This window comes from Pseudorca crassidens, chromosome 8, assembly GCF_039906515.1.
Source record: "Pseudorca crassidens isolate mPseCra1 chromosome 8, mPseCra1.hap1, whole genome shotgun sequence".
NCBI lineage: Eukaryota > Metazoa > Chordata > Mammalia > Artiodactyla > Delphinidae > Pseudorca > Pseudorca crassidens.
This window is the reverse complement of record NC_090303.1, coordinates 38777372-38790397: the sequence shown is the minus strand read 5'-3', so window position 1 is coordinate 38790397 and position 13026 is coordinate 38777372. Positions and strand designations below refer to the sequence as shown.

The 13026-nt window shown below is 37.8% G+C and overlaps 1 protein-coding gene across 1 annotated transcript in view; it reads right to left on the bottom strand.

The window, feature by feature from the left end:
• CRPPA (CDP-L-ribitol pyrophosphorylase A) overlaps positions 1-13026 on the bottom strand; it is a 378873-nt gene that overhangs the window by 50710 nt on the left and 315137 nt on the right. The window contains exons 11-12 of the mRNA XM_067746235.1: positions 9091-9216; positions 6950-7078 (exon numbers count right to left, since the gene is read on the bottom strand). The gene's annotated coding sequence lies outside the window, so the exon portion shown is untranslated. The remainder of the gene's footprint in view (positions 1-6949; positions 7079-9090; positions 9217-13026) is intronic.

Genomic DNA, 13026 nt, shown 5'->3' with positions numbered 1-13026 from the left:
CTGGTTATTATGTGTAAAGTGCTTAGAACCGGCCTGGCACACAGCAAGGGCTATGTAGGTTTTAGCCTTTTGTTTTTATAATTCACTCCGGATGCAGTCTTCACTTTTCTTTGGCTCTGGACCTGGCCTGTTGGGCAGTTCTACCCACTCTCAGGCCCAGCTCCTGGAACATCTCCTCAGATAGTCTGGATGGAGGGTTCAAACAGCTAGTTACCTGGGCTGTTTTGGTGTCCTTACTTAGGAGTCATGTTATAAGAAAGCTTTGATACAATCATATCTCTCTCATTTTCCTAGCAATTTAACCACCTTGAACAGTGACCCCTAATTATAGTTATTTCCAAAATATACCATCATTCCCCGCCACAGAGGGGTACCTAGATACCACTAATTCCCATCACTACATTTAAGGAATATTAGTATTGCATCTTTTCTGCCCATTCTAGGAACTGTCAACTTGAAAGAAAAACAACATTCAGAGAACAAGTCAATTTAGGAAATGTTCATGGGAAATAAACCACTCATTTCTAGAAAAAGGCTCTTCAGTGTCTGAAAAATCATGAAAGCACTGTCTAAATACTTATTCTTTCTTTGAGTTTTGTTTTCTGATGATTGTCTTTTATGTCTATTCCCCAATCCCATTTCACTTTTCCTTCTAGAACCATGCTAACATATTTGACAGCCTTGAACTCCTAGGAATTCTTGTGTAATAATGTTTTGTGCATGTTCTAATATAAAGTACATTGATTTATAACCTAATAATCTATAAAGGTTATTGATTTGTAAAAATTTTGATTCATTCTGTTTATTACTTTTAATCATTCAACCTACTGTTCTTACAGTATCTTCATGTTATTTTGTGTACATCTAGTTTATTGCTTTTAATTACTGCAGAGTACTCTAGAGTGTGTGCCCAAGTCATTTTTACCTAACCATTCAATTCTTGCCATTAATTAACAACAAAAATATTAACATCCAATACTTAATCTCACATTTGATCAACATGATCTAAAGTCACAGTGATTCTGCTAATTCATTTTTTTCCCTCCAATCTTAAGAGTTTTCCACCTGAATTAGAGACAAATGATCTCTCTTTCACTTTCTAGTAAAGATACAGTCAGAGAAACTAGCATTTTTTCTTTTGAAATCTGATTGTTGGCAACCAACATGTTTTGTTGATAAAAGTAAATATCTTTCACAGACACAGAGTAATATAAAACACAGACATCTTAAAAGCCTTGTGGAAATACGCCATGAATAAAAAGTAAATAGTTAGCCAGCCACGCTTTCAGCATCTATTGTGTTTTAACCACAAAAACGTAGGAAATGCACAAGATCCCAAAGATGATATTCAAATTCCTGCACTGCAGCACTATTTGATATAATGCAATAGGGGAAACAATTTAAATGTCTATCAATAGGAAACTAGAGTCTAAATAAACTATGGGATTTTATACAACTATAAATAAAATGAAGTAATTCTGTAAGTACTGAAACAGGAACATCTTAAAAATACATTGTTAGTGAAAAAAGCAGTCCACAGAAGAGTACTTTTTCACACGATTCCATTTTTGTTTAAAAAAAGGCAAAAGAAATATCCATGTATAAAAATGTGTGTGTGTATATATATATATATATATATACACACACACATACATACATACAGGATTGCATGTGCTACAAAGTATCTGGAAAGACTCAAACTGCACCACAGGGATAGCGAAATCTGAAAAGGAAAAAAAATTTACCTTTTAATTTCTGTCCTTCAGTATCAGTATTTACATATTTTTTGGTTGTTTACAAGTATGTATTAATTTCATACTAAATTTTTCTAAATATAGATAAAAAAAAATATAACAAATAAGCCTGGCTTTTGAGGAAGGTTGGATACTGGTTTTATTCACATAGGGAGTAATGGAGGAGCTGAGCCGGTGACAGCATCCTTCAGGCAAGCAGAAGCAGATGGAAGAAAGAAACCAATGAGCATAGCAAGAAGTTACCCCTACCCCAAATCACTTATTAGAAGGCAATGCACAATCAAAGTAACTTACTGTTTCCACATTGACACATCACTTGCCAAGCTGTAGGTTTTGGGGTTTGTTTAAATTGCAATGGAAAAGAAAAAGAAAATTCTCAATTTAAATGGAAGCAACAATTTTCAGTGAACTAGAGAAGTTAGGGAAGTTTATTTTGTGGCCAGTGATGCTGACAGTAAGGTAAGGAAAAAAAAGATCTCTTAGAAATGTACTTCAAATAGTTAAGATGCTAAGAAGTTAAAATATATTTGAAGTAATATATATGTGCTTCTTTCTGCTTGATGAAGATTATGTAAATTCTAGCTTAAAATACATTTTACCAACAAAAGGCTAATACCTCAATTTTTCATAAATATTTTCCTTTTGAACTTTTGATGTTTTAATGGTCAGTGCTTCAAAATAAATTATAATATTTTAAAACTTTTTTCTCCAAATATTCAAATATAAAAAGTCCAATCCGAAACAGAACTTGGAGACTTAATGTCAAAATTATGGGAAAAAAATAAGAAAATTTTAATGGAAAAAATAGAGTTAAATGCAGAACCACCCACAATAGAAAGAGAATGAATGTGCTTTTATCTCTGAAAAATACCCATTTTTAATCTTCCTAAGACAGACTGGCAGGTTCTTTTAAAAATTTATGAATGAAACATTTGATTTTGATACTATGTAATCAAACCAGTTGTCCAGTGGAATAGTTTATCTTAAATGTCTGGGAAAGCTATAACATACAGGGAAATTATGGAATTATATCCACAGCAAATAAAACAATAGTAACAACAGACCTAAAAAAATTGGGTGAAACATACTCCATGTAGAACCAAGATGTTTTACACTGATAACCACGAACAAGTGATCTGGATTCTATTTCCACCAGTCATTTAAAATTCTGAGTTCTTTACATATACAAATAATATTAATGTTACATACCATATGCTACACTAATTTTTTAGAAGAAAATTTTCTTCGCTTATCAAAATATTCCATAAGATTTTAATGAGAAAAACATTTTTAAAAGTATGAAATAAATTCTAGGTATTTGCACTTGAATCTTGCTTTCTTGCTGGCTTACCAGAAGTAAGGCAGCAACTGAAAGGAAATATTTATGATGTTATACTCCCTCTAGTGGGCAGTTTTTTAAAAGGGACAGTTCAGCAACCTCCCTACGCACACCAGGGCATTCTGAGTTTTAGGATTCTGATCCCCAGAGGGAAGGGTCTTTGCAGATTACTTAGTCAAGCGTCCCTGTGATACAGGAACCTCAAAGGCAGCCAGATCATGTTTGATCTAAGTTTCACTCCCTCAAGAAAGCTACTGTTTCTATCTTGGGATAACTATTGTTAGCAAGTTATGTTTATATCAAAGCAAATTCCATTCTTTGTATCATGCACTTTTGGACCTCTTGAAGAAACTGGGAAAAGTTTATTCCCTTTTCCATTTTGCCCACCCTAAAGTAAATTTATAAAATATCTCATCCTAAGAGTAGCCACTGAAAAAGTGAAAAACAGTAGCATTAAGAAGCTATTTTAAAAATATATTGTCTCAGGCGGGGGTAACAAAATAAGAATGCCCTATTAATAATCCATGAAATTACAAATATACAACATTGCTTTATTTGCCATTACATAATACCTACCATTGCCCATCATATACAAAACTGAGTGTTGTACCAAATAACAAAGAGTTTATGGAGACAAATATGCCCAATGTTTGTTAATTTTAATTTAAAAAAATGATCCTTTCACTTTGTATGAAACTACTTAATTAATTTCTATGAGGTGGAAGAACTAGTGCAACTGATTATTTTTTGCCAGTCTACAGTAGTAGAGGAGCCCTGTGTGAAGCCTAAAAGACATCAAGGGTCTTACTGCCCAAAGGGTGAAGCAAAAACATCTGAACCCTTAGTCTCAGTAAAGGCACAAGGTATACCTACCTTACATACCCTCAAATTCATCTCCCCGATTTAGAAGGCTTCATACTGAAATTCCCACCATTGCGTTAACGCCCCTTAAGCAGAAAATCCTCCTGCCCTTTGCTCCTTTGCGCTAGCACAGAAGGTACAACTCAGTAGATGCTTAAGCCATGCTCACTACTGATGAAGCCCCAGGTTTAATGCTTGGGTTCACCAATACTTACAAATTCTCATTTATACCATTTGACAGATTAACTCGCCTTTCTGATTATCTGCTGCTGATTGAGGTGTTTTGGTGGTAAGAAGGAGTGAGGAAAGGTGTGGAGATCAATGAGACTTAGGACAGGCCTTATACTGTGTCATGGTGAGGGAAACCTTGGAGACAGGGCACTGTCGATGTAGGATGGAAGAGACATATTTAAAGACAGAGACAGGAACATGCAAGACACATACTTATCTAGTCCAGATCCATTAACCCACAGAAAAGGAAGTGCAGCCCTTTTCAGAAGCAAAGCGCCACCTACCCCAGAGGAGAATTACAGGACTTTTTCTACTATAACAATTTTAATTGTATCTACCACCTTAGGTCTTGGGGTGGGGGGAAGCATGGCTTTGTAAAATCAATACACAATTGGGTGAGGGGGCAGGTGGGAGGCAGAGGAGAGGTATGGGGATATGGACAACTGGAGAGCAGTGGATTTCTTTGTAGATTAGAGTAATGGTGATGTACAAACAATGATGTTTGTACAAGTGAACAACAATATAGGCACATCAAGCAACCTAAGGCAACATTTCTCACAGCCTGGCCTTCAATGTCACCTGCAGCACATGTGTACAATTTTTACAAAACACAATTTCCACGACGCAACCCAAGGCCTACCCAATCTGAATGTCTAGGGATACTGCGTGATACACAACATAATTAACAATATCTCCACATGATTTTCAGTATAAATATGAAAGTGTAAGAATCAGCATCAGGGACTAAAAAAACTTCACAGGTCCTTATAAAGGAGTGGAGGAAGGTAGGCTCTAAAATTCAACCCTTTTAAGTCCCTTAGAAATTGCCTTTTGAAGGGCAACGTGACATCTCCTGATTCAATTTCCCTTCTGGGAAAGGTATTTGGTTTCTTTGAATAAGCACTAAATTACATAGTTGTCTAACATTTAGAAGCCATATTGAAAAATATCTGTCTTTAAATTCTAGGACCACCTTGAGCTTGGAGAAATTATACTCTGAGAATCCCAGAGCAAAACTGAGACGAGGCAACCACAGCTTTATATCCTACTTTTGGCTAAACCAGAGAAAGTGCCAATAAATTGAAAAGCTGGATTTATTCACTCACCCATATATTGAGCAGCTACTATATATAATGTGTTATGTGAATACCAAGATGATGAGTGAAATTAGTCTGACTCTAACTAATGAGAGTTTGTTAAACTTCCAGAAAATAGCATCATGAAAATTTATAAACTTAATGTGAAAACGTTTTCAGTAGATACTTTATTTTCAGGTTGATACTTTATAATGTATTAAGAATTCTAGTTAAGTGTATGTATAAGTGCCTGTCGATGATACCCTACAGACCACAACAGGTTCTTACTTGCCATAATCTCATGGAGAAGTTTATGCAGCATCACTCTCAGTGGGCTGCAAAATAGTTTAGCAGTTTTGTGGTCCAAAAGCAACAGGAAAAAGAAAAAAATCTATGGGGCAGAGATTATAGGAATCTTGCGAAAAATAAAAGTAAGGTTTTTTGTTTGTTTTTTGCTGCCTTCTCCCTTTTGTTAGCTCTTTCAACCATAGGTTTCCTATTTGGAGCTCCACACTGTAGGAGCACAGTTCTTCAACCATGACCTTCTCTCTCTGCTATGGAGGGGTAGGAGTGGGTTAAAACAATGAGTCTCAAGACAGGGGAAAGAAAAGGAGGAGAAGAAAGCAGGAAGAAACTTGCATTGTTCCAAAAATTATGTTTTAGTACAATTTTTTATCTTGAAAACATATGCTTTTTCATAACAAAAATGTCAGAGAACAAACTTCAAAGGAAACTTCTTTGCCAGTATACTAGTTTTTCATTGTTGTTGTAATAAATTACCACACACTTGGTGGCTTAAAACAACACAAACTTATTATCTTGCAGTTTTATAGGATGGAATTCTAACACAGAGCTCCCTGGTCTAAACTCAAGGTGTCAGCAGGGCTGCATTTCTAGAGGCAGATCTGTTTCCTTGTCTTTTCCAGCTTCTAAAGGATACCCACATGCCTTGGTTTGTGGCCCCTTCTTCTGTTCAAAGCCAGCAATGTTGCATTACTCTGATCACTCTTCCATAGTCACACCTCCAAGGCTCCTCCTGGCCTCTGTCTCCACTTTTAAGGACCACTGTCACTACTGGACCCACCCATTTAATCCAGGGTAATCTATTTAAGGTCTGTTGATAAGCAGTCTTAGTTTCATCTTCAATCCTAATCCCCCTCTGCCATGTAATGTAATGTTTACAGGTTATGGAGATTAGGATACGAACATCTTTGGGGGGCCATTATTCTGCCCAACTACAGCTGGTGGGGATAGTCAAAACATGGTCACTAATTAACCATAGAAGAGGCGCCCCTTTAAAGGGAGATACAAAATGCAAATCAAAAACGTGTTGGAGCACGAAATATGTAAGTTCATTAGATGTGGACCGGGTTAGGAAGGCTGGGCAACACTGGCTTAGTAGTAATATTCACTGCTCAGGAGGTGGTCTGATTGGGCGGAGAAGGCAAACACATTTATGTCGGTGCCTAGATTTTAGCCTAACAACTAAAATACTCTCAAAGTGAAAATAAATAACTTCAGATATTTCTCAGTCCAGGAGTTGGTATTTGAAGGAAAATGAAACCTCTAAAATTTGTCAGCCAGCAGTTAGGAAAGATAGTCCTTTCCCTTAAATATGATACTATTGGAAGTACACCTATGCCACCAGTGGGGCGTTGTGCAAAATTACAGAGAAAGCAATTTTATACCTTTTGTTTGGGTTGTTTCTTTCACTTTTCTGATGCTTACTGACCCATCTTTCTTCATTTTCTCCTTCGACCAGAATATGAATTTCTCAGGCATCACAGATGAATGCCAGTGGTCCTAAATGTCCGTGCCTACAGAAGCCAGGCAATAAAGAAAAGGAGGCAGAGTGTGATATGTTAAGGAGTAGTGGGGCTTATGGAAAGTTAGTGTGCATCACATCTAAAAAGGGTACTTACTCCTCAGGTTGAGATCACTTGATTTGCGAGAAAAAGACCCCTCATTGCTAGCTAGCTGCATTTTTATAATGAAATTTTCCAATTTTCAAACAGAGGCAATTGTTTCATATTTTAGTAGAAACATGAAAAAACATATCTGTGGGTTAAATCCAGCTGCAGAGCTCCCAGTGTGTAAACTCTGGCTAATTTTCTAGTCTTCATAAAGCTATATGCTACAAAATGTCGCTCACCATAAAGGCTAAACATAATACTGCGCTCGCTCGCTTGCGAGAGGGAAAGAACTTACCCGTGTACTGAGTACAGGGTTGGACTATCCTCCTTTAAAATATGACTTGAGTTAATATCTTCAAACATTTTCCATTTTATTTTTATAATTTTATATGAATCATAAAGGCCTTTAAATAAACTTCCTTTAGTACCAAAGCATGAATTAAGTCCTTTCGAAAACCAATTTTGATGTGGGACAGGGGTGGTAGGGAATATTTGGTTTCTGATTATCACACTAAGATCATTCTGGTCATCGCTGAGAGCCTGAATAGCACAAGACGTTTATAATAATCAAATGCTGAATGCCATGTTTTAAACGTCCAAGTCGGTAAAATAAATTAACAAGCATATTTCACTACTCTTGTGACAGAGGAAAGCCTGCAGAACACACACTCACACACATATGTAATACATATATATACACGTTTGCATATAGAGAGATGTGTACAAATTTGTTTCCCTGCTGAATTGATCTCACTGCATGTGCTCAAGTCTAAACAAGAGAAGCAAATTCTACCACCAGGTGGAGCTTAGCTTCCATTAAAGCAGCAGATAAGTGAAAAATATTTCAAGAGCTTGTTTGAATTCTTTGTATACCTTAGGAAAACACTGAAGTCAAAGGTAAACTAGAGTAGAATCTGACTGCAAATAGTGGGCTGGACTAACATGATGGGCCATAATCACAGACAAATGGTGGATTTACTCGCGGGAGAAGTAGGTACGGAGTTACTGAAGAGTGTGGGTCAGGAATGCAGAATGAGAACATTATTTATGCGGCTTATGAAGGAAAAGAAGATTTGGGAGGCCCGTTCAGTGTTAAGCTTGCCTAAATTCTTTGACACCTGTTACCAACATTTAATAGTCTAGATTCAAAGGAAATAGAGATGTGTAAAACATGCTATCGACTCTTAACGTGCCTAGTGGTAAGGCACTGTAAGTTCTATAATAGCGTGAAAGTATGACATAAGCATAGATGAAGAAGAAATAAATGTGTGTAAAAATATAATAATAGAGCACATCAGGCAGCAACAGCATGTTCACAGGCATAAGGCAAAAGAGCACAGCAGGGTCAGGAAATGGTAAGTGGTTTGCTGGCATATGTGGCATATGAGGCGTGACTGGCGTATACGGATGAGGTCATAAACTAAAGTGATGGCAGGAGAAATAAGGAAGTCTCGATGTGATGGATAGTTCAAAGATAGGCAGTTGCATAGGGAACAAGGTTAAGAAAAAGGGTCCAAAACTCTAAAAGAGGAAGAGCAGCAAGCCCTGGTAACATGAACTTGGAGAACAAGTCAAACTAGGGGAGAAAGTATAACCTCAGTTTTTGATTAAGTTTAACTAAATAGAAATAGTAAGATATCCAAGTGTAAAAATGTTGTTTAGGTTTTGAGCGGCTGCACAGGAGTGCCGGCACGGGTGACTTATCCTGCGGCGGTGTGGGTTTGAGGGGGTGGCTCGCGGGGGTGAGACATTGAGGTGCGTGGCCTCCCCACTCTCGCTGGGTGACAACACAGACCTTGGAGCCAGATTTGCTGGGTTTGTACCCCCACCCCAACATTTATGCGCTCTATGGCTTTGGGCAACTCAGGTAGCATGAATCTCATCAGCACAGAGAGAAAGCTTCACTGAAAACTCACTGCAGGACGGTGGGGGAAGCCCGATTCCACAACAGCAGCAGCAGGGTTCGTGTCAAGAATCACGGCTTGCAGGCTGCCCCGGGCGGTCTCGTCTTCCTGCAGCTTGCAGACCCTCAGGCTTAGGAGCTGTTTCAAACACACAACCTTGAGAGAGTAAGGTGTTCTTCAGACTCTCTGTACCGAATCCGTGACTGAACCCAGTGAAGACCTCTATATAAACGTTTAAGATTCTGGCAGCACATGCAGAGACCTACTCTTTTAGCCACCAGCTGCTAGAGACAGCCTCGTAGACAAATTGCAACCAAATCGGCCTGTTCTAGCTGAACAGCAATTGTAGACCCTCATAATCTGACTTCATAATGGAGACTGCCACATTCACTGCCGTGTGGCTGACAGGGTCTTGGTGCTCCGGCCGGGTGTCAGGCCTGAGCATCGGGGGTGGGCGAGCGGAGTTCAGGACACTGGTCCACCAGAATCCTCCTGGCCCCACGTAATATCAATCAGCAAGAACTCTCCCAGAGATCTCCATCTCAACGCTAAGACCCAGCTCCACTCAATGACCAGAAGCTCCAGTGCTGGACACCCCACACCAAACAACAAGCAAGACAGGAACACAAACCCACCCATTAGCAGAGAGGCTGCCTAACCTCATACTAAGTTCAAAGACACAACAAAACACACCACCGGACGCGATCCTGCCCACCAGAAGGACAAGATCCAGTCTCATCCACCAGAACACAGGCACCAGTCCCCTCCAACAGGAAGCGTACACAACCCACTAAACCAACCTTACCCAGTGGGGGCAGACACCAAACACAACAGGAACTATGAACACGCAGCCTGCGAAAAGGAGACCCCAAACACAGTAAGTTAAGCAAAATGAGAAGACAGAGAAACACACAGCAGATGAAGGAGCAAGGTAAAAACCCACCAGACCAAACAAATGAAGAGGAAATAGGCAGTCTACCTGAAAAGGAATTCAGAGTAATGATAGTAAAGATGATCCAAAATCTTGGAAATAGAATAGACAAAATGCAAGAAACGTTTTAACAAGGACCTAGAAGAACTAAAGAGCAAACAATGATAAACACCACAATAAATGAAATTAAAAACTCTCTAGAAGGAATCAATAGCAGAATAACTGAGGCAGAAGAACAGATAAGTGACCTGGAAGATAAAATAGTGGAAATAACTACCACAGAGCAGAATAAAGAAAAAAGAATTAAAAGAATTGAGGACAGTCTCAGAGACCTCTGAGACAACAATAAACGCACAAACATTCAAATTTATAGGGGTCCCAGAAGAAGAGAAAAAAAACGGACTGAGAAAATATTTGAAGAGATTATACTTGAAAATTTCCCTCATATGGGAAAGGAAATAGTCAATCAAGTTCAGGAAGTGCAGAGAGTCTCATACAAGATAAATCCAAGGAGAAACATGCCAAGACACATATTAATCAAACTATCAAAAATTAAATACAAAGAAAAAATATTAAAAGCAGCAAGAGAAAAGCAGCAAATAACATACAAGGGAATCCCCATAAGGTTAACAGCTGATCTTTCAGCAGAAACTGCAAGCCAGAAGGGAGTGGCAGGACATCTTTAAAGAGATGAAAGGGAAAAACGTAAGAGCAAGATTACTCTACCCAGCAAGGATCTCATTCAGATTCAATGGAGAAGTTAAAACCTTTACAGACAAGCAAAAGCTAAGAGAATTCAGCACCACCAAACCAGCTTTACAACAAATGCTAAAGGACTTCTCTAGGGAGGATACACAAGAGAAGGAAAAGACCTACAATAACAAACCCAAAACAATTAAGAAAATGGGAATAGGAAAATACATATCGATAACTACCTTAAAGGTAAATGGATAAAATGCTCCAACCAAAAGACATAGACTGGCTGAAAGTATACAAAAACAAGACCCATATATAGGCTGTCTACAAGAGACCGAGTTCAGACGCAGGGACACATACAGACTGAAAGTGAAGGGATGGAAAAAGATATTCCATGCAAATGGAAATCAAAAGAAAGCTGAGTAGCAATTCTCATATCAGACAAAATTAGACTTTAAAATAAAGACTATTACAAGAGACAAAGAAGGACCCTACATGATAATCAAGGGATCAATCCAAGAAGAAGATATAACAATTGTAAATATTTATGCACCCAACATAGGAGCACCTCAATACATAAGGCAAATGCTAACAGCCATAAAGAGGAAATTGAAAGTAACACAATAATAGTAGGGGACTTTTAACATCCCACTCTCATCAATGGACAATTCAACCAAAAATGAAAATAAATAAGGAGACACAAGCTTTAAATGATACATTAAACAAGATGGACTTAGTTGATATTTATAGGACATTCCATCGAAAAACAGAATACGCTTTCTTCTCAAATGCTCATGGAAAATTCACTGGGCTAGATATATATTTGTATAGATATCTTGGGTCACAAATGAAGCCTTGGTAAATTTAAGAAAATTGAAATCGTATCAAGTATCTTTTCCGACCACTACGCTATGAGACTAGATATCAATTACAAGAAAAAAAAACTGTAAAAAATACAAACACATGGAGGCTAAACAATATGCAACTAAATAACCAAGAAGTCACTGAGGAAATCAAAAAATACCTAAAACAAATGATAATGAAAACACGACGACTCCAAACCTATGGGATGCAGCAAAAGCAGTTCTAAGAGGGAAGTTTATAGCAGTACAATCCTACCTCAAGAAACAAGAAACATCTCAAATAAAAAACCTAACCTTACACCTAAAGCAATTAGAAACAGAAGAGCAAAAAGAACCCAAAGTTAGCAGAAGGAAAGAAATCATAAAGATCAGATCAGAAAGAAATGAAGGAAACGACAGCAAAGATCACTAAAACTAAAAGCTGGTTCTTTGAGAAGATAAACAAAATTAATAAACCATTAGCCAGACTCATGAAGAAAAACAGGGAGAAGACTCAAATCAATAGAATTAGAAATGAAAGCGGAGAAGTAGCAACTGACACTGCAGAAATACAAAGGATAATGAGAGATTACAACAAGCAACTATATGCCAATAAAATGGACAACCTGGAAGAAATGGGCAAAATCTTAGAAAAGCGCAACTTCCAAGACTGAAACAGGAAGAAATAGAAAATATAAACAGACCAATCACAAGCACTGAAATTGAAACTGTGATTTAAAATCTCCCAACAAACAAAAGCCCAGGACACATGGCTTCACAGGCAAATTCTATCAAACGTTTAGAGAAGAGCTAACACCTACCCTTCTCAAACTCTTCCAAAATATAGCAGAGGGAGGAACACTCCCAAACTCATTCTACGAGGCCACCATCACCCTGTTACCAAAACCAGACAAAGAAGTCACAAAAAAAGAAAACTACAGGCCAATATCACTGATGAACATAGATGCAAAAGTCCTCAACAAAATACTAGCAAACAGAATCCAACAGCACATGAAAAGGATCACATACCAAGATCAAGTGGGGTTTATCCCACGAATGCGAGGGTTCTTCAAAATACATAAATCAATCAATGTGATACACCATATTAACAAACTGAAGGAGAAAAACCACATGATCATCTCAGTATATGCAGAAAAAGCTTTCGACAAAATTCAACACCCATTTATGATAAAAACCCTGCAGAAAGTAAGCATAGAGGAAACTTACCTCAACATAATAAAGGCCATATATGACAAACCCACAGCCAATATCATTCTCAGTGTGAAAAACTGAAACCATTTCCACTAAGATCAGGAACAAGACAAGGTTGCCCACTCTCACCACTATTATTCAACATAGTTTTGGAAGTTTTAGCCACAGCAATCAGAGAAGAAAAAGAAATAAAAGGAATCCAAATGAGAAAAGAAGTACAACTGTCACTGTTTGCAGATGGCATGATACTATACATAGAGAATCCTA